Source organism: Chamaea fasciata, unplaced genomic scaffold (genome assembly GCF_029207755.1).
Source record: "Chamaea fasciata isolate MVZ Bird 193981 ecotype frontalis unplaced genomic scaffold, bChaFas1.0.hap1 SCAF_5, whole genome shotgun sequence".
NCBI classification, from domain to species: Eukaryota; Metazoa; Chordata; class Aves; order Passeriformes; family Sylviidae; genus Chamaea; species Chamaea fasciata.
The window spans coordinates 3,500,320-3,521,139 of record NW_027094090.1 but is presented as its reverse complement, the minus strand read 5'-3'; the positions used below and the strand labels follow the sequence as shown (position 1 = coordinate 3,521,139).

Sequence of the window (20,820 nt, the reverse complement as noted above, 5' to 3'; positions counted from 1 at the left end):
ATAAACCATCAAAGAGCCCCAAAGTGTCCCCCAATTCCACAGTGCTGCATGACACACTGTAAAACCCACCTGAAGGGAAAAGTGGGGCAATCCCACATAATCCTGAACGCACAGAACCCATTGAACTCTTGTTTGTGCTGGCGCCCACCCCCAAGGATCAAGAGTAAGGATATCTGAAGTCGCAGGGGAACCACGAAATAATGAAGGGAAGTTGGCAAAGCAAAAGCAGGTCCGATCAATATGATTACTGCTACGTTTCTCCTCTATTCTGTGTAAGATGGCAGGTTTTATACACTCTATATAGTTTACACTTCCAGGTACATTTTCATTGGTACATGGCACTGGGAAGAATGCAAACACTTCTTGTTTAATAAACTGTTTAAGGTAGCTACTATGTTCACACCAATTACGATACTTACTAACTACTATGAAACCCTTTGACCCTTGTTAACACCTTAAGTGGAATTTCTAAATGCGACACACTCTTGACACTGAATTTTTAACTGTGCCACAAGCCCCACAGGCCTCAGTGCCACGGCCTAGAGGCCTCACCATTATGGCTCAGTCTGGATGACTCAAGTACAGCTTATCTCCTACAGATATCAAAGTTGCAAGTCTCATTGCTGGAGCCATTGGGGATATCTTGTATGAGCTGTTGGCTCTCTGGCCCACTTTGTTCATGCCCATTCCCAGGAGAATAACTGGTGTCTGATGCTGACACTTCTCTGGGTGTTATGACATCCTCAGATTACATTTGGACACCCAATGTCCTGCAAGGGTGCTCTGGGAACTGTGACATTCCTGGTGGAAATATCAGGGAGAAGCAACTTGTGGCTAATAGAAGACGTGACCCTGCACAGATCCAGCACTGCAGCAAATAACTTTTATTATTAGCTGTGGCAAACTCAATAACGTGGCACACATTGATCTTTTACAACCATTGAATACATTTGCCCAAATCAGTTTCCCACAAATCTACAGAAAAACTTCACAATCCAGCAGAGAACGAAGATATCCAAGGAGTGCATCCCAGGAATTTAGCTTTGGCTGCTCAAAGCTTTCTGTATATCTGATGCCAAAGCCTGCCTGTCTGATACACCGGGTGCTGCTCTCAAGGTGCATTTTCAAAAGCAAGCGAAGAAAAGCATGTCTCAGGATCACAGAATCACGAAATTGTTGTGTTTTGGAGGGACCTCTCAAGATCTTCTGGTCCAGACTCCAGGCTCAAGCAGGATCACCGAGAGCAGGGTGTCCAGAATGATGTCTGCTGAGTCTTCATGTGTGTGGCACACTACTTGGGCAGCAGCATTCCTGAACACCTCCTCACCTGACCCTCAGAAGTCCATGGCTGATATTCCTGTGCCAAAGTGCTCTTGCCCAACAACAAGGGGCATTTTCCCTAGGTACAGCAAGTGAGAACCTCAGTGCAGGGAGTGTATCAGAAACCCACCAAGATAAACAAGAGATAAGTAGTTCCTCAGAAATCAGAGGTGTAAGCTTACAATGTGACCTTATTAAAGTTGCCTGACAACTAACAAAGAAAATTTTGGCTCCTGGATGGACCCAAGAAGCTTTGCCCAGCTGGCCTCTCAAGCAGAGACCAGATGATGCCACTGTCTTGATTCTCCCCTTTCATTCTCTTTTGGGACAGCACATGGCAACATGTTCAGACCTCAGAATGTGAACCCTTGGTGTTACTGGAAAAGGACCAAGCAAGCTGAACGGTCCAAACGACTTGGCAGTGAAGTGCCCTTATATAGCAGTGTCTCCTCACAGCTCCTGGCAAAAATAATTTTTCCTTAGTGGCTAAAATCCCTGTAACACCCTGAAGCCCAGAGCTCTCCTCAAAGATGGACAGACACAGAGCAAACTGCAAAATTGCCCTCCCATGTCAGTGCAGCTGCATCTTTCCAGGGAACAGAGGTGCTTCCCACCCCACCGTGGGCATGGGCCTGCTCTGGGCTCAGCAAAGGCCTGCATCCCTATTCCCCATTCACATCAGGCTCAGCAGAAAGCAGAGGCAATCCCAGATGAAAGGTGACTGGAAGCATGCTTGTGGAGCTGGGGCAGCCCTCTGCTCAGCTGCAAGGTGGGCTGCTGTGAGAAACACAGAATCATTTCTGTTGGAAAAGGCCTCTGAGATCATGGAGTCCAACCTTGGACCAATCAGTCCCTTGTCACCTGGACCATGGCGCTGAGTGCCACATCCAGTCTCCAGGGGCTGGGATTCCACCACATCCTCAGGTAGTCCATTCCCATGTTGAATCTCCCTTGCTGTTGAGAAATTCCTCCTGATGTCCCAGCAGAATCTCTCTTGGTGTCAGTTGAGGCCTTGTCTTCTCATCATCTTGCTACTTGCCTGGGAGAGAATGCTGACCCCCAGCAGCATCCTTTTCAAGAAGATGTAGAGAGAAATAATCACTCAGGGTCCCCCTCTTCTGGGCTAAAGGACCTCAGGAAACTGCGATCCAAAAGACAGGACTGATTGCTTGGATGCAGAAGTCAGTTTATTGATCACAAAGATTCAGTATATGCACCTTTTCAGCTGTTACTAATAAATAACTGCTTGCTTAAGCAATAATAACTGTAGCAACCATATCTTATGTTTCTCAATAACGTTGCTTAACTAGAGGCAAGGACAGACCCCTACAAGCATGTATGGGCTTACATAAGCTCAGTATAATCAGCATATCCTTATCTTCTGCTTCCCTCTTCAGGGTACGGTCTGCCACGGCCCCACTTCCTGCCAAGGCTTCTGGCCTACCAATGCTAACATGTCCACATCTGCGATGAGCTCAGCAGAATGCTCAGTCCTGCTCTAACTGCATCATTAAATCTCCCCCTTCTTTTCCAAACATTCAAATCTTTTTTGTGGACTTACTGATCCGCCTCTGAGCACATTGCGAAAAACAGGGCAGGCAAATCATCACAAGCGACAGTATGGCTAACACATAAATTCCCATTTTAACTAAGTGCTTCAGCCAGCCAGTAATTCCCCATCCTCCAAGTATATGTCCAAGCCAGTTGCTATCATCTACAACTCTTAATTTCTGTAACGCTGTCTCAAAGGGCCTGTATGCTAGCATGGATAGACTGAGGGTTATCAGGTAGGTTCATAAAGCATAAGCCTTCAAAATCATCACAACCATGCCCATGTGCCAGAAGCAAAATATCAATTGCAGTTCTAATCTGCAGTGTAGCATGTCTCATGCAATCTTTGTCTGTTAATAAGCCTTCTAAAACTGAGCTAGTAGCATTAGTTTGTTTTGCAACACAACAGACAAGGTTTTTTAAAGTTCTTAGTGCATGTGCTGTTCCAATGGATGGAATAATTGAGGCAAATACTCAGTCCCTGAGGTTGCAAGCTTTGATATTATCATTACAATCTGGGCTATATGTTTGTACACTACATTTTGCTTGTACTAACTCATGCAAATATGGTAAGTTGTCTTGTAAAGAGTGAAACATGGTTAGTCGCTCAGAAGTACAAGGGCCTCCTACTGCCCTTCCTGGTATTCCTTTCCAAGCTCTGTTTCCACATATTAAAAATATGTTGTCTAATAATCCAATAGCACCACTTCCACATATAACTGATGGAGGCACGGTATGATTGCACCAGGCAGAAATGATGACAACAATTGCTGTATCTGAAACATCAAGGCCAAATCTTCTCTCAGTAAGGGGCTGGCAGTATAATTTAGAAAGAAACATGCAAAAGACTGCATGGATCCAAAAATGTCTAATTCTTGAGGCTGAATGGAGAGGGAAGGAAAGTTCCCAACTTTATTAATCCCTTAACTACGGTCATTAGAAAAATACCATCCAGCTGGTTCACCTGCTTTTTTACACCAACTTTCATTGCAGCACTATGCAGGCTCAATGTGGCCTGCGGCAGTACATTCTTTTTGAACTGTCAGATTGTAGAAATTATCCCAGTCATTTTTTCTCTAAAGGCATAGCTTTTAAACAAGTTTGGAAGAATCACCTGGGGAGGGCATGGATAGGCACAATACAGTTTCATATAAAGCTTTGGCTTACATAAGCCAAACATTACGATCTGGAAGGGGTGGTATTGCAACCACTCCTCCATCACTGAGGCTGAGTCCTACCAAAAGGACTAGCTTGAAAAGGCAAATCTGATCCCCAGTAATGTCAATGTAGGAGCCAGCCATACTCCTGCCCACACAGAAATCTTAAAACAATATGATCACCATATGAATAGCATAAAGGATCACACTGCAGGCAGTTACTGTGGCAGAGATTTGAGATTCAATACTACTGTTTGTGAAGCTTTCGACACTGACACAAAACACACACTTGATGAGAATAGTCTATGCAAATGAAGCAAGTAATGGGGTTGTCCTCAAGTTCAAGTCTTCCCTTAAACGGTTCCAACCTGTTCGTGAAGAGAGGCTTGTTCTGCAGTAATGGCTTTCACTGTCTCTGGAGTGAGTTTGCCACAGAATTCAAAGAGCGGTGTAAAATCAGTGAGTCTTCTTGAATCAAGTAGAAGTTGGATGAAATGGCGGTCGGGCAGAGACAGCCTCAACGGTCTCAGGAACCGAGGCTGCAGTGCCTGGAATTGCTGGTAATGGAGTACCAGGGTGATCAGGATTCTCAGGAGAGGTATTGTCAGAGAGAATTCTCTGAAAGGTCTTACATTTTTGGCTGGGACCCACCTCGGACCACTCTCTGCAGAAACACAAGCAAAACCTCTTCCCCATGTGACAAGGGGTAAGGTCCCATAATCTTACTGGTTTCTGAGTCCCTAATAACTGGACTGGGGCCTTCTGTTTAACTTCTAACTGGGAGTTGTTGCTTAAGTGCCTTACAATTGGAGAGTTAGGATCCATAAGAGAACAATTTAAAAATTAAAAACATACCATGCTATCTGTAATTGCTCAGCTGCATTGCGTTCCTCATTCCTCCTTTTTGTTGTAATAACAGACTCTTATGTGAACCGTGGGCCCTCTCAATAATAACTTGGCCTCTGGAGGAATGGAGAATCTCCATTACGTGTGTTAGAAGGGCAAGGAAGTTAGCAACGCCCTGGGAAATGTATGCTGGGCCATTGTCAGTTTTGATTTGTGAGGGAATTCCCAGAACTGCAAAGGCACTTGCAAAGTGACAGCAAACATCTTTCACTGATTCACGTGTGTGACAGGATGCAAACAAGGCACCTGAAAAATTGTCTATAGAGGAGTGAATAAATTTAAATCTGCCAAATTCAGGAAAGTGCATAACATTGTTTTGCAAAATTTGAAGGCTTTGGAGTCCTCTGAGGTTAACACCTCCAGCAAGAGAGGGAAAGGAATGCCTTTGAAAGTCTGGTTACACAGACACAATTCCAGAACTCGGTGCTGAGTCAAATCACAGGTGCATGCCAGCGCTGCAGCATTCTGGGGAAAAAAGAGTGACTAAGTTTTGCTTGGGAAAAACAATCAGGTAACACTTACACTGGTAATGTCAGTCAATCTGCTTGTAAGTTCCCTTCTGCAATGAAACCAGGTAAAGTTGTATGACACTTAACATGCATTACAAAGTAGGGGTGTTTCCTGGCATCTAACAGAAAAATAAGTTGTTGTAACCACCAAAATAGTTCTTTGTTGGACACATCTTTGAGTACAGCAGCTTCAGCTGTCTTGACAATTCCTGCAACATAAGCAGAGTCTGTTATTAAGTTGAAAGGGATAGCAAATGGCTGAAAGGCTCGCACAACAGCTGCCAATTCAGCAATCTGAGGAGAACCTGAAACAGTAGTTACATCTCAATCCCATCAGTTGTGATCTATGTTCCACCAAAGCATCACTGACTTGCAGGCGTGGCCAGATCCACCTGTAAAGATAGCTACAGCTTGCAATGGAATCTTACTTCTCTTGGGCCCCATCAAGAGATTAAAACTGGCTGCTGTGAGCTTGTGATTTGGGGCATGAATAACAAGTTGTCCAGAGAAGTCAGTCAGGGCTATTTGAAATGCTTCAGATTGTTGTAATAGCCTCTGTAAATAAACAGTAGTAGCAGGTAAACAGATTGAACAGAAAACTATACCTGCAAGTGTGGTTAACCTTTGTCTAGCTTTTACAATAAGCAAAGCAAACATTTCACATTAAGTGCTTATAGTTTTAAACATCTGGTGTGGCAAAAATATCCATTCTATGATCAACAAAGGGTCTGGCACTTTAGGGTCTCACTGGTAAATTAAGCATGGGGTTGCTTGATTGGGTTCAAGATTATCAAAGAAAAGGGTAGCTCAGGGGCCCATCTGGCTGCTTGCTGATGTGAGATAGCATCAGCTACTTGTTGCAGTGCTTGGCAAGCTTCTGGTGTAAGCTTCCAGGGTGATAGAAGATCTGGCTCACCGTTTAACAGATTAAACAAAGGGCTTAGATCTGCATTTGAAATTCTTATATAAGGAGCAAACTCATATAGGGTTAATTGTCCCTAAAAGTTTTTGGACAGTACAAATGTCTGAATTTACAAAGGCTGAGAAGAAATAAACTCGTTCTGAATGCACCAGCCAAGGTATTTCCAAGGGGGTTGACACTGGATTTTTTCAGGAGCAACACAGAGTCCTGCTTGAGTTACAGCAGCAATGACAAGGGCTAGGGATTACTCCATAACCTCTTGGTTTTTTTCTGCAATCAAAATGTCATCCATGTGGTGATGCAAAAGGACATCAGTCATGTTTTGGCAAATGGGACTGAGGACCCTTGCAACAAACCACTGACACACAGTGGGTGAGTTTTTTGTTCTGTGAGGTTGAACTACCCAGTGATACCTTTGCAAGGGAGCTTGCGTTGTAGTGCTTGGAACAGAACAGGCAAATTTAGGAACATCGTCAGGATGAAGAAGGATGTTGAAAAAACTGTCTTTGAGGTCAATGACTGTCAAATGCCAATTACAGGGGATGATGGTGGGAGATGGGAGACCTGGCTGAAGGCTTCCTATGTCCTCTGTTACTGAGCTGATTTTGCAGAGGTTGTGGAGCAAGCACCACTTGCCAGTTTGTTTTCTGATTACAAACACAGGCAAATTTCAGGGACTGGCAGAGGGGACTATATGCCCCTTCTGAAGTTGTTCTTTGACAAGTTTAGTGAGTGTGCTTAGCTTAACTAGTGGCAGGGGCCATTGGTCCACCTAGACAGGTGTCTCAGTTTTCCAGGTTAATTTCAGACTGTCACATGCCACAATGGCCCCAATTAAAAATCCAGTTAAAACAAATGGCTCTACAGAAGCTACGTGGGCTTCTGGTCCCATCACTTGAATGAGGTGGTGACTTTGGTAACTGCAACTGCTTCCCCCAGTCCCAGTGAGAACTTGAAGCACCTCTGTGAGCGCCCAGGTGGGGGGCCACTTGGCTGGAGAAATGACAGTCACATTGGCTCCGGCATCTTAAATACCAGTGAGCATTATCTGTTGCCCCTGTAATGATAGGGTACATTTGCAAGTGCAACGTTTGTCAAAAATTTCTTGCACCCATAATATTTGTGGGGCTCCTGTAAAGCGAAATCCTCCTACCCTCGTGTTGCATTCATTTACAGGAGATAGTGAATTTTGTGGAAGAGGAATCAAGTGTGCAACACGGGTTTCCTGGAAGACACTACAGGGTGGCAAAGGGGTCCATGCCATGATCTTAATGCCATCATTAGAGTCTGAGTCTATGACTCTGGGGAGTACAAAAAGTCCTGGAAGGGCAGTTGAAGATCTCCTTAAAAGGAGGATGCTTTTCTGGGGCCCAGTGGTCTGAAAATTCCTTTAGGATGTAGATGAACAGACAAATTGACTAATGTTGCAGAAATTGTGGTTGCCAAGTCCAATTTGGTGCTGCTTGCACTTGCTTGGTGAAGACTTGAGGCGACCCTCTGCTGCGCACATGCAGCTGGCATCTGTGGCAACTGAGGCATTTGTGTCTGAGTGTGGTGCCATCCCATGCTCTGGTTCTGGTTTCTCTGGATCTGGTGACCTTTAGAATCATACTTACAGCAACATTGGTTAGAAAAATGCAGGCCCCTACAGCATTGTGAGCACACGACTGTGGATTTGGGCTTCTCTTGTTTTAAAGCAGGGCAATCTCTTTTGAAGTGGCTGGGTTTGGCCACAGTCAAAACAAACTTCTGCAGTCCTAGAGGGACCTCTAATGGCTGCAAAAGCCACGACCACACCTTCCCATTGATGTTCTGATGTGCCAATATGGTTACACTCTCCAGTCATTTCAGTCAGGGTTGGGTCTTGGTTAGGTAAAGACTTAAGGAGTTTTTTACAGTCTTTGTTTGCATTTTCAACAGCAAGTTTTAAAAGTAAAATTTCACAAGCCTCTGGGTTATCAGTTTGATGTTCAAGCACTTGCTTAAGGCAGTCAATAAACTGCATATAGGGCTCCTGGGGCCCCGGGACGATGGTTGTGAATGCTTTCTGAGGTGTTTTTGCATCAGGGACCTTAAAAGAAGCCTGTCGAGCTGCATCCCAGACTCCCTTGAGGGCTTCCCTTGGGCAGTCCTGAGCCCGGTCAGTGGGATTTGAATATGGTCCCATTCCCATAAGCTGTCTGAGACCCCCCAGGGTCTGATTAGCATGACCCATATAAGATACAAGAAGGTTCTGCAAGCTTTTCTCCGACTCCTTTTCCCATAAAGCATATTGAGCCGGGCTTAGCTGCAAGTGAGCTAGTGTTCTTAAATCATGCCGCATCATTATGTGGGCTGCAAACGCAGAATCCTGCAAGCTCATAAAATATGGTGAACTGATGCCATGCTCTCTGACTGCCTGTCAGAGCTCTTTCAGTTTTAAGAAAGATAACAGTTCCCAATGGGCAGTTTGTTTTCACGGTCCCAAATATATGACCGGTGCAACAATTCTTTCAGCGGTGTCCAAGTCCCCCTCCCTTAGGGCCTGCTGATTCAGGTGAACCCAGGTGTCATTGGGATCAGGATCGGGGGCATAAAGGTTTGACTCTTTTTCAGGGTCAACAAGTCCAGGGTCAAAAGGATCCCATTCATTGTCTTCATTGTCATCTGGGCAGTAGCCAGCAGCAAATGCCCCTACAGATTTTGAGGAGTCATTTTCCCTCTTAGTTGCAAGAGGCAGGGCTATGGGAGCTAAAGTCTGTACTGGGAGAGACAGAGTCTCTTCAGATTGTAGAGTTCTGAGTCTCTGCAGCAGCAGGAGGGTAAGCGGCGTCCCCTTTATCTTTAGCATGGAATTTTTCTTGGGTTTTTAAGGGCTCAAAAATCACTCTCCAGGAGGGGAGTCATTGTGCAGCAGTTTTATTTCCGTTTGTTATGGTATTCCACAGTTTACGTCTCACATTGTCCCACAAATCTGCCATAAAGATTGTGGACAAGGTAACTTCTTGGACTTGAAATGCTGTCCATTTGAGCATAGCTTTTAAATCATGTGCAGGCAGACAATTGCTGTGCTCGCCTAGGAGCTTTGTAATAAGTTCAAATACATCTTTCTCATGGGCAGTCACCCCCTGCCCCATAGTTCCCCACAGCTCACCTCCCATTCCTCCAAGGTGATCATTGCCTGCTGGACTCCCGCTTCCCCACTGTAGTGACTGAAATTCCGTGGGCCATCACCGCCTGCCACTCACATTGAGTGGCCCTCGTCATGCAGTGTGCACCAATTAAAGGCAAACCAAGAGATGGGACTGATTGCTTGGATGCAAAAAGTTGGTTTGTTCAACACAAAGATTCAGTATATGCACCTTTTCAGCTGTTACGAAAAATAGCTGTTCTCTTCAGCAGTAATAACTGTAGCAAACATATCTCATGTTTCTCAATAACATCGCTTAACTAGAGGCAAGCACAGACCCTACAAGCATGTATGGGCTTACATAAGCTGAGCATAATCAACATATCGTTATCTTCTGCTTCCCTCTTCAGGGTCTGCCAGGGCCCCACTGCCTGCCAAGGCTTACGGCCTACCAATTCTAACATGTCCACTTCTGTGATGAGCTGAGCAGAGCCCTCAGTCCTGTTCTCTGCCTGCATCTCTACATTCAGCTACCTCAGCTTCTCCTCACAGGCCTTCCCCTCCATGGCCTTCCCCAGCTCCATGGCCTTTCTCTGCACTGGCTGCAGACATGGCCTCGGCCCATGGCTCCATCCTGTCCAGATCCCTCTGCAGAGCCTTCCTGCCTTCCAACAGGCTGAGTCTCCCACCAAACCTGGTATCATCTGTGATCATACTGGGGGTCCACTGGATCGCCTCATCCAGATCATCAGTAAAGATATTAAACAGCACTAGGCCTGACACTGATCCCTGGGGGACACTGCTTGTGGCCGAACACCAGCTGGATGTGGCACCGTTCACCAACACTCTCTGGGCCTGGACATCCAGACAGTTCCTGAGCCAGCCAAGAGAACACCTCTGCAAGCCGTGGACTGAGGGCTTTTCCAGGAGAATGCCGTGGGAGACTGTGCCAAAGGCTTTGTTGAAGTCCAAGCAGACACTTGCACAGCCTCCCCCCTCATCCAGTGTGCCGGTCATCTGGTGATCAAAGGAGATCAGGTTTGCTGGGCAGGACGTGCCTTTCCTAAAGCCCTGCTGGCTGGGACTGATGCCTTGGTTGTCCTGTATGTGCCGTGTGATCCCACTCAGGACAATCTGCTCCATAACCCTTCTGGGAAGCCAGGTCAGGTGGACGTGCCTGGAGTTGCCCAGATTGTCCTTGCAGCCCTTCTTGTGGCTGGGTGTGACAATGGCCAAACTCCAGGCCTCCGGGACCTCCCCAGTCACCCAGCACTGATTAAAAGTGATGGAAAGCAACACTCCTCATATATGAAATCAGGCAGAATCCAATCTGATCCTTTTCTCTCTTGGGCTGCCCATGTATTTCACAAGCTTGCTGTGGATGGCAGGGCATTTGTGATTCCTGCCAGGGGTCAAGGTCCTGGGAAGAACGTGGGAAGTTGATAGAGGTGGCACTGCTGGGGTTGGTGTGTAGGTTTTGCACAGCCTGGGTTTTGGTAGCGGGGTGGCCAGAGAGGTGGCTTCTGTGAGAAACTGCCAGAAGCTTCCACCATGTCTGGCAGATCCATTCCCTGATGGCTGTTAAGATGGACATGCTGCTGGCCAGGGCTGGTCCAATGAGAGATGCTGGTAATGCCTCTGTGATAATGCATTTCAGAAGAAAATCCAAACAAAGTGGGGCCTGCAGTTTTAATTCCATCCAGAGAAGAGGAGGAGGTGAGAACATGTGAGGGAAACAACATGGAGACACCAAGGTCAGTGGAGAAGGAGGGAGGGGAGGTGCTCTAGGCACCACAGCTGAGATTCCTCTGCAGGCTGTGCTGAAGACCATGGTGAAGCAGCTGTGTCCCTGAAGCCCATGGGGATCCACAGGGAATGCAAAGATCCACCCGCAGCCCGTGGGGTAGGTGCCCACACAGGGGCAAATGAATGCCTGGAGGAGGCTGTGATCCAGTGGGAGCCCCAGTAGAAAAGGGCCTGCTGCTCCCAGCCCTCTCCTTTTAGGATGGCACTGTATGGAAAAATGACCCATGCCACAGCAGTTTTGGGAGGTCTGCGTGCCTGTGGGAGGGACTCACGATGCAGCAGTTTTGGTAGGACTGCTGCTCGTGAGAGTGGAGCCACACTGGAGAAGTTCAAGGAGAACTGTCTCCCATGGGAAGGACCCCATGGTGCAGCAGGGGAAGGATTCCTCTCTCTGAGCATCAGAAGAGAACCTTGGGTGATGAACTGACCAAACCCCTCACACTGTTTCTCTCTGCTGATGGTGGGAAGGAGGGAGGGGTAGTGCAAAGAAAAGATGTTTTTAAGGGCTATTTTACTTCTCATTATCCTCCTCTGATTTTGTGAGTAATAAACTCCCATTCTATCTCTATGTGGAACCTGTTTTGCCCTGGGAGTGTTTTCTCCCAGTCCTTATCTCAACTCATGAGCCCTTCATTAATTGGTTTTTTCTCTCCTCTGTCCAGCTGTGGTAGGCAAGGGTGAGTGGGCAGCTTTTGTTTCTGCCTGGTGTCTGTCCACTGTCAAACCACGACAGTTGGTCAAGCAGCCAGTGGTTCCAGAGCCTGGAAAGTCGGGGCAGTGGGGCATGGGATAAGTAGTCATGGGGATGAGTGTGGTCTCAAGATCCACCAAGTGTGCAGAGGTGGGTGAACAAGTCAGAGGGAACCCCCTGAGGTACAGCAGAAATGTCTGCAGAGGTGCTTCAGCCTTAAATTGCTCTGATGTTTTTTCATCCCATCAGGGACTGTGTAAACATTTGGTCCCAGGAGAAAAAATCCATGCAGGCAGACAACCTGAGACAGCAGGAGCTGTCCAGCAAAGAGGAGCTGATGTGCTCATTTTGTACGCTGAAAGAGCAAAACCTTCTCCTAGGTGTCTGTGCAGCCCAGCTGGCACAAGGCAGGGCTCTTGCTGCTCTGGCAGCTGTGGGCAGCAGGAGGAGAACTCCATGGTGCTCCCAGGCAGTGCCCCGTGTCTGTGCTGGGATCTAGTTCCCTGTGCTCAGCTGTGCAGAGCCCCCAGAGCTGCCCCTGGGGAATGGGCCTGGCCTGTGGCTGCCGGCCCATCTGAGGGTGGGTTTTGCCCAGGATCCTGCAGCACATCAGGCAGCCCCAGTGGGGCTCTCCAAGCCTGAGGGCAGCTGCAGTGGCCCAGGCTGCATCTCTCTATGCAGCTGAGGCAGGCCTGGAGCTCTGCTGGCTGTGGTCAGAGCTGGGAGCCCAGCACAGCTGGAGACACCTGCATGGGGCTGCCTCATTCTGCACCTCCACCAGAACCTCTGTTTTAGTGCAGCCCCCAAACAGGTTGGTCCTGGCTGAGCAATGAGACCCAGGAGGACAATGAACAACAGCTCCTGAGCTGACAAGTCCAGTCCCAAGCTGGCACCTCTGGAAGTGACACAGCTTGCATGAGCTGTCGGCACTCTGGCTCACTTTGTTCATGTCCATTCCCAGGAGAATAACTGGTGTCTGATGCTGACACTTGCCTGGGAGTTATGACATCCTCAGATTGCATTTGGACACCCACTGTCCTGCAAGGGTACTCTGAGCACTCTGACATTCCTGCTGGTGGTAGAAATTTCAGGGAGAAGGAACTTGTTGATTATAGAAGACATGACCCAGCAATCCAGCACTGCAGCAAATAACTCTTATTTGTAAACTCTTGCAAACTCAATGATGTGGCACACATTGATCTTTTCCAACCATTGAATACATTTGCCCAAATCAGTTTCCCATAAATCCACAGAAAAGCTTCAGAAGCAGAGCAGAGAATGAAGGTATCCAAGGAGTGCATCCCAGGAATTTAGCTTTGGCAGCCCAAACCTTTCTATAGATCTGATGCCAAAGCCTGCCTGTCTGATTCATCAGGTACTGCTGTCAAGGTGCAGTTTCAAAAGCAAGCAAAGAAAAGCATATCCCAGGATCACAGAATCACTGAATTGTTGTGTTTTGGAGGGACCTCTCAAGATCTTCTGGTCCAGACTCCAGGCTCAAGCAGGATCTGCTAGAGCAGGTTGTCCAGAATCATGTGATGTTGGGGTTTGGGTATCTGCAGACATGGAGATCTCCAGACAAGATCTCTGGGCAATGTAAGGCGCCCTGGTCCCACAGCCTTCCAAAGGAGATGAGGGACAAGTCAGCTGCACACCCTCAGGGACAGCTAAGGAGGAGGAGACTCATCCCTAAGAGCTCTGTCCTGAGATGGGCAGCAAAGCAAAGCAGCTGGAGGCTGTGCCCACGTGTTTGTGCCTTTGAGCAGAGGAGGAGGTGCCCTGAGGGCAAGAACTGGAAACACAGCAGAGAAGGAAGCAGCACAGATGCTGCACAGGACATTTGTCCCCCTCTACTCTGCTCTGCTGACACCCTCACTGCAGTGCTGCCTCCAGCTCTGGGGCCCACAGCTCAAGCAGGATACAAAGCTGTTGGAGTGGAGTCCAGAGGAGGCCATGAAGGTGCTGTGAGGGCTGGAGCATGTCTGGTGTGGAGAGAGGGTGAGAGAGCTGGGGGTGTTCAGCCTGGAGAAGACTCCTGAGAGTGCAGTACCTAAGGGAACTCTAAGAGGGCTGGAGAGGGTCTTTGGACAAGAGTATGGAGTGACAGGAGAAGAGGGAATGGTTTCACAGTGAGGGAGGGCAGGGTTAGATGGGATCTTCTAAAGAAGTAAATTACCATGAGCAGGCTGTGGTACAAGCAAAAAGTTACCCAGAGATGTTTTGACTGCCCCATCCCTGGAACCATTCATGGTCAGGATGCGGAGGGCCTGGAGCAACCAGGTGTAATGGAAGGCATGTTTCTGCCCATGGAAGGCATGTGTCCGCCCATGGCAGGCAGTTCAGAATGACTTTAAGGCTTTAAGGTCCCATCAAAACAAACCCACTCTGTGATTCTGTGATTCTGTGATATGTGGCAAAACCAGTGAGCCTTTTCCTTCAAGGATGCGAGGTTGTTTGCCGTGGACAAGCATTGTTGAACAGAGTAATGATTCTCCCCCTGTAGAGCGTGGACAACCTGGCCTCCAGCTCCCCCAGGCTGAGGTTCTCCACCTGGTTCTTGTCGTTCTCAGCGATGGCCCCCCAAGCCTTCTTGGGCTGTGTGCCCACCAAGCAGCAGGCAGCTGACCAGATGTGGCTGGGTCTGTTAACCCTCCCTTCAACGGCGTAGGTCTTCCCAGGCACAGCACCCGTGATGACGTAGGTGGTTGTACACCCCTTGCTCATTTTGGCCATCGTTTTGGCCTCGTAGACATTCCACTGGCCAGTGTTGAGTCTGCTGTCCTGGGGCACTATGTTGGTGAAGGTGAAGGTCGCTGTCTTGCTCTCTCTATTATCCTAATGACCACTGGGGCTCAAATGGCCACGGTCCAAACCAGTCATTTTGTTGTAGTCATCAAGGACAGCCTGGCTGTCTTTGATTTGGTCTAAAGTGAACTTGTATTGATCTATGAGGACCGACTCTCTTTGCATCTCTTTAAGATTATTTTTACCTATCAGCTGGACAGGGAAAGAGAAAGAGGTGTTAGAATGGGGAATGGGACTAATGGAGAAGATCTCCCTGCAGCAGAGTCTCTGATGGTCAAAATTATATTTTTTTATCATCTCAGTGCAGGAAAAGGTATGAAGCTGAGAGAAATCATACACATGTGCCTCCTGAATGAATGTAAGAGCTTTAAAGAGAAAGCATCTCACCCCATTCTGAGTTTCTCCTCACTTCTCTCACACCACTCACAAAGCCTTCACTGGGACTCTTCACTGGGAGCAGATAAGCTCTGTCAGGGATGACAGAACAGCTCAGGGCAAAGCGAGGATCAGATCCCAGCAGGACTCTTGGTCCCTCAAGTGTAGCCTCTCTTGGATGCCTTTTCCCCATCACTTGGCCACCCAGCACAGCATGGCACAGGGAGGGGAATCATTTGACTTTGTCATGCAAGGCCAAGTAATCTGACTTGCTGTTCCTGTCAGGTGAAGGCAGGAAACTGGGCACCTTTGGGATATGATTCATCTCATTCTTTGAAGTTCAATGAGAAAAATGCCGTTCAGTGGGTCTATTTGTCTGTGTGTGTATAGTGGGGTGGTAAGAAACAGAAATGGTAATTTAAATGCTGCAGCTCATCTCTGAGTGGCTGGAAGGTGATGTGCTGTAAGAGAGACACTCACCTGAGGCTCAACAAACCACCACGTATGAGGTCTCTTGGCAGATCCAGGCTTGTATTCGTAAGCAGAGTAGACTGGAATTCTCCTGTCTCTGTCATACAGGGTGGCATAGTGATAGGAGTTGCTGTAGCGCTGACAGATCCAGGCAGGGTTGTCAGGATGCAGGACATCATTTGGGGGGGTTCCCTCATAGAAAAACTGAGGACAATCTGTAAAGGATGTCACCACCTCGCTGTGTCCCAGCCAGAGGCAGCTGGCCAACACCTGCAGCAGCAGCAGCAGCCCCAGCATCGTGGGAGGATTTCAGTGAAGGGCTCTTGCTCCCCTGGAAGGCAAATGTAGAAGGACACTCAGCTTGCAGAGAGCTGGTCATGGCCTGGAGCCTTCTTGTGCAGGGGGACAGAGCTGGCAGAGGAGGGGATCATGAGAGACCAGGAAAGGAGTCATTTCTGTCCTCCAGGATACGGAAAAAATCATGAAGGCAATTAAGGGTGAAACCTAAAACAAGGTTTAGGTGCCCAGAGGAGGCAGCAGAGGGAGAAGTCAGCCTGTAGGAGGAAGCAGCCAAACCCACCACAAGTGTAATCAGCTCTCACAGCAACGGTAGATTGCAACTGAGGCACAGCCCTGGGACAAAGTCACCTTTGCCCACCTCCCTCCTGCTCTGAGCATCTTCCCACAGCAGACACCTGCAGCTGGGCAGGGACTCTGCTCAGCCCTCTGCAATGCTGAGCTGGGCTTTAATCTCGTGGGGCATTGGGCAGGGAAAGAACAGCAATGCTGCACTTCCTTCATGTCTCTGGCCCCATCCAGGTTCACAGAGACACGCAGCTCTTCCAGTCAGACCCAATCTTGAACCCCAAATGATCCACTTGGGGTCGCCTCTCAGCTGATATTGGCCAATGGGGGTCCTGCTGCTCACCTTGCATTTCCACAATATCCAACCCCAGACTCTGAACTTGCAGACACATGGAGAGAGAAAATGAAGGGGCCAAGCAGATGGTAGCAGCAAGCACAAGGGATAACACCTCTATCTTATCAGCACAGTGGCTGCTGCAGTGCAAGCACTGAGGGGCACCTCTTCCTGAGGTTGCTTGGGATTCCTGCTGATGCCCATCTCAAGCTTTGATGATTGGTTTTCCTGTAAAGTCAAAGGCATCAGTGCAGGAATTTCTGTTTCTTGGACAGCCACCTGTCCTCTTTTGTCTTTCTCAGTGCTGACATGATTTTCAGCAGTCAGTAAGATCATTCCTTTATGACAAAACTGCTGAAAAGCTCCCTGGGATGCTGGCAAGCAAGCAATGGGCTTTGTCTCCTTTCAGAGGCAGCACAGGTTTGGGATAGCAGGGATGCTTCCATTTGCCTTGCCAGACACTCAGTGGAATGATTTAAAATCATCAGCATTTGGAATAAGGCAGCTAGGACAGGCAGTTCCAAGGGTTCCTGGGAGAGAAAACTGCCACAGCCTCTAAAGCACAAAGCCCACATCTGGCTGGGAAGGGTCTGAGCTGAGGACTGCTGAAGGCTTGACAAGTCACTTTGCACATTTGCTCATTTCTTATCTTTCTCCCTGACCCTCATCTCTCCATTTCCATTGGATTCAGGATGTTGAGTTGCACACAGCCCTGCTCTGACCCAAGATATGTAGTCCTTTTTCTCTTTTCCAGCCCTGGATCAGGAAGGTGCTGACCAATGAGCTGGAAACTGAGAACATGAACTGGAAGTAGGGACTTTTTACAGTAGTGGGCAGAACATGCCCACAGCTGCCCCAAATCAAGCAGAGAAGTCTCTGTGAAGTCTTTCTGCATCACCCACACCATGAGATTAAAAATGTATCTAACTAACTAAATATCTAACTTCAAAGGTATAGAGAAAACCACTTACTGTGAGAAAGAGCAGCACAGGATCCTGCTTGCAGCCCGAGAGTGACAGAGGACTCTCAAATGCCACTGCTGCAGTCTCAGACTGTCCTGGGTTATATACTCTTCAGGAAGAGACAGTTGTTAGACTTCCCAAGCAGAGATTAGAGTTCAGACCACACTTCTGTTTTTCTAGAGGTTTTTTTGCAAGGTCATGGGTGGAGTTTTGGTACTCAATAATTTCTAGCTTACTTCTTATTCACAGTTTGGTGTTAATTTTCAGGTGACCTGATCTGAGTTGCTTTCACAAATTGTTCCTTCTCTCCTTCCCCTCCTGACTGACAGAAAATACTCAGGTGCTGCAAAATTCAGTGCATGCATAAGCTCTGAATGCTACTTGGAGCTCTGCAACTCCAGCCTAGGCTTTGTTTATATATATTTATTCTGAAATTCAGGAAAGACTTTGGATATTGGAGTCAATTGTGAGGAAGGAGCAAGAGCTTACCTTGAAGCAGTGTCTCAGAACTGGCAGCTGAACTGTGACTTCTGTCCTCTCCCTGAAGAAAGGACTGTTTGAACCATCTGTAGTGCCTCTGCAATATATATCCAGTCATAAATTTGCCTCTTCTTATAAACAGAAAATTCCAAAGAAAAGAGAAGTTTTTTTGGGTTTTTTTATTTTTATCATTCAGGGGCTGTGTATATTTCACAACCATACTGAAATGGCTTGAAAGTAGTTTGTTACAATTTCCTTAGAATTTCTCCCAAATTTTCTGACTTGCTGCACGGTAGGTCAGGATCAGTTAAATATATACCGAGTCGTATATGAGCCTCTTTTTATAAACAGAGAATTCCACAGAAAAGAGAAGTATTCTATATTTTTTAGGGGAGTTTGTTCACACCCACCCTGAAATGGGTTGACAGTTGTTTGTCACAGTTTCCTCAGAATTCCTCCCAAATTTGCTGACTTGCAGCATGGTAGGTCAGGATCAGTTAACAGGGTCTGGGGACTTCCTTGATCATTTCATCAATCCCACCAGCGGCATCTGCTGCTGCTCCAGCACCTACACGTATTTCTGTCCCCAACAGAACAGCTCTAGTGACATTACATGGACTAGCCTGCCTCTGAGGACACTCAGATATTCACAGGCTGCTCTTCTGCAGCCTCCCATTACATCCTTCCTATGGCCAGGCTACAAATATTCTCTTGCCTGATTGCCATGGCTTTGTAACAGCTTCATGCCAGCAGCCTGGGAAGGAGAAGGCTCTGGGGATAGCTCCGAGCACCTGGCAGTACTTGAGGAGTCTACAGGAGAGCTGGAGAGAGAGACTCTGGACAAGGGCATGGAGTTGGTAAGTGTGCTGGGTTCAGAGTTGATTTTCTTGACAGTGGCAGGTATGGGCCTGTGTTTGGAGTTGTGTCGAAGACAAAGTTGATAACACGGGGGTGTTTTTGTTATTGCTGAGCAGAGCTTTCCCAGAGCCAAGGCCTTTTCTGCTCTTTGTACTGCCAGCTGGCAAGGAGGCTGGGGGTACTTGGGAGGCTGGGAGGAGACACAGCCAGGACAGGTGACCCCAACTGACCAGAGGCCAGAGGGATATTGCAGACCATGTGATATCATGCTGAGCATATGAAGTGAGGGGAAGAAGGAGGAAGGAGGAGGCATATAAAAATTGAGGGAAGAAGGTGAAGGCAGGGACATTTGGAGTGGTGGGTTTTGTCATCCCAGGAAACTCTCAGGTGGGATGGAGCCCTGCTGTCTTGGAGGTGCCTCAACACCTTTCTATGCATGGGAAATGGTGAAAGAATTCATTGTTGTGCTTTGCTTGTGTGCACAGCTTTTGCTTTCCCTGTTAAACTCTCTTCATCTCCACCTATGACTTTTCCAGCTTTTTCCCTTCCAATTCCGTCCCTGATCCCAGTGACAGGGGAGTGAGGGAGCAGCTGTGTGGGGTGTGGCTGCTGGCTGGGGTTAAACCACAACATTAGGACAAGGTGGAATGGCTTGAAATGGAAGGAGTGTAGGTTTAGATTGGATATTCAGAAGATATTCGTTACTGTGGAGGTGGTGGAGCCCCAGCACAAGTTGCACACAAAATGAGACTGCCCCATCCCTGGAAGTGTCCAAGGGCAGGCTGGACCAGGCTTGGAGCAGCCCAGGATAATGAAAGGTGTCCCTGCTCATGGGAGGGCATGGAACTAGCTCGTCATTAAGGTCCTTTCCAACCCAAAACGTTCTGTGATTCAATGATCATTCACTCAAAACTAAACTGGATTTATTTTCTTCCATTTCCAAAAGTCCAGGAATAACAGAAAAATGAGTTGGTTGTTAAAAGCAGAAATACCCAGAAAAATGTGTTAGACCAAAGTTTGTTTAAAAAAAACTGGTTGAGTCCTGTGCTTTCCTTTGTCTGTGTTAACCTGGGACTGATGACTTACACCAAGTGGGGTTTAGCCATGGTGAGGGAGAAAGCCAAGAAGAAGCAGATCCGGTGGAGTTGGGGTAAATCCCTCCTTTCAGATGAGGCCCCAGTGACATAACAAAGCAGGGCCCAACAGTGGTCACATCATTAGAAGAGTCCATAAACCATCAAAGAGCCCCAAAGTGTCCCCCAACTCCACAGTGCTTCATGACAGAGTGGAAAACCCATCTGAAGGGAAAAGTGGGGCAATCCCACATAATCCTGAACACCCAGAACTGATTGAACTCTTGGTTGTGCCGGCACCCATCCCCAAAGGATCAAGTGAGGACATGAAAGTTGCAAGTCTCGTTGCTGGATTCATGGTGATATCTTGTATGAGCTGTTGGCACCCTGGCCCACTTTGTTCATGCCCATTCATAGGAGAAGTAAATGGAGTCTGATGATGACACTTGTGTGGGTGTTGTGGCATCCTCAGATTGCATCTGGACACCCAATGTCCTGCCAAGGGCGCTCTGGGAACTCTGACATTATTGTTGCCTGCAGAAATTTCAGTGGGAAGCAACTTTTGGTTTATATATGATGTGACCCTGCAGTCCAGCACTGCAGCAAGTAAACTTTATTCCCAACACCTGTATTGGGTCTGACTGATATAGAGTTCCTAGCCCTTACTGTGCTGTTCTTTGAATTGCTCACTGGGTGGGTTTTTAAAGCAGACCAGTGTTTTGGCTACTGCCAAGGCTGTCCCTCTGACATTCCTTCTGGCATCAAAGGGAATGGGAGTGGGGAAGATCCTGGGAGGGGATGCAACCAGGACAGCTGACCCAAATTAACCAAAGGGATATTCCATACCTTATGGCTTCGGCTCAGATATATAAGCTAAGGGAGAGAGGAGGAAGAGGGGGAATTTGT

At 47.7% G+C, this 20,820-nt stretch overlaps 1 pseudogene; it reads right to left on the bottom strand.

Annotated features, from left to right (window-relative positions):
* Window positions 1-13,807: 13,807 nt before the first annotated feature.
* On the bottom strand, window positions 13,808-15,919 carry LOC136290063 (endonuclease domain-containing 1 protein-like; annotated as a pseudogene).
* Between the last annotated feature and the right edge of the window lie 4,901 nt (window positions 15,920-20,820).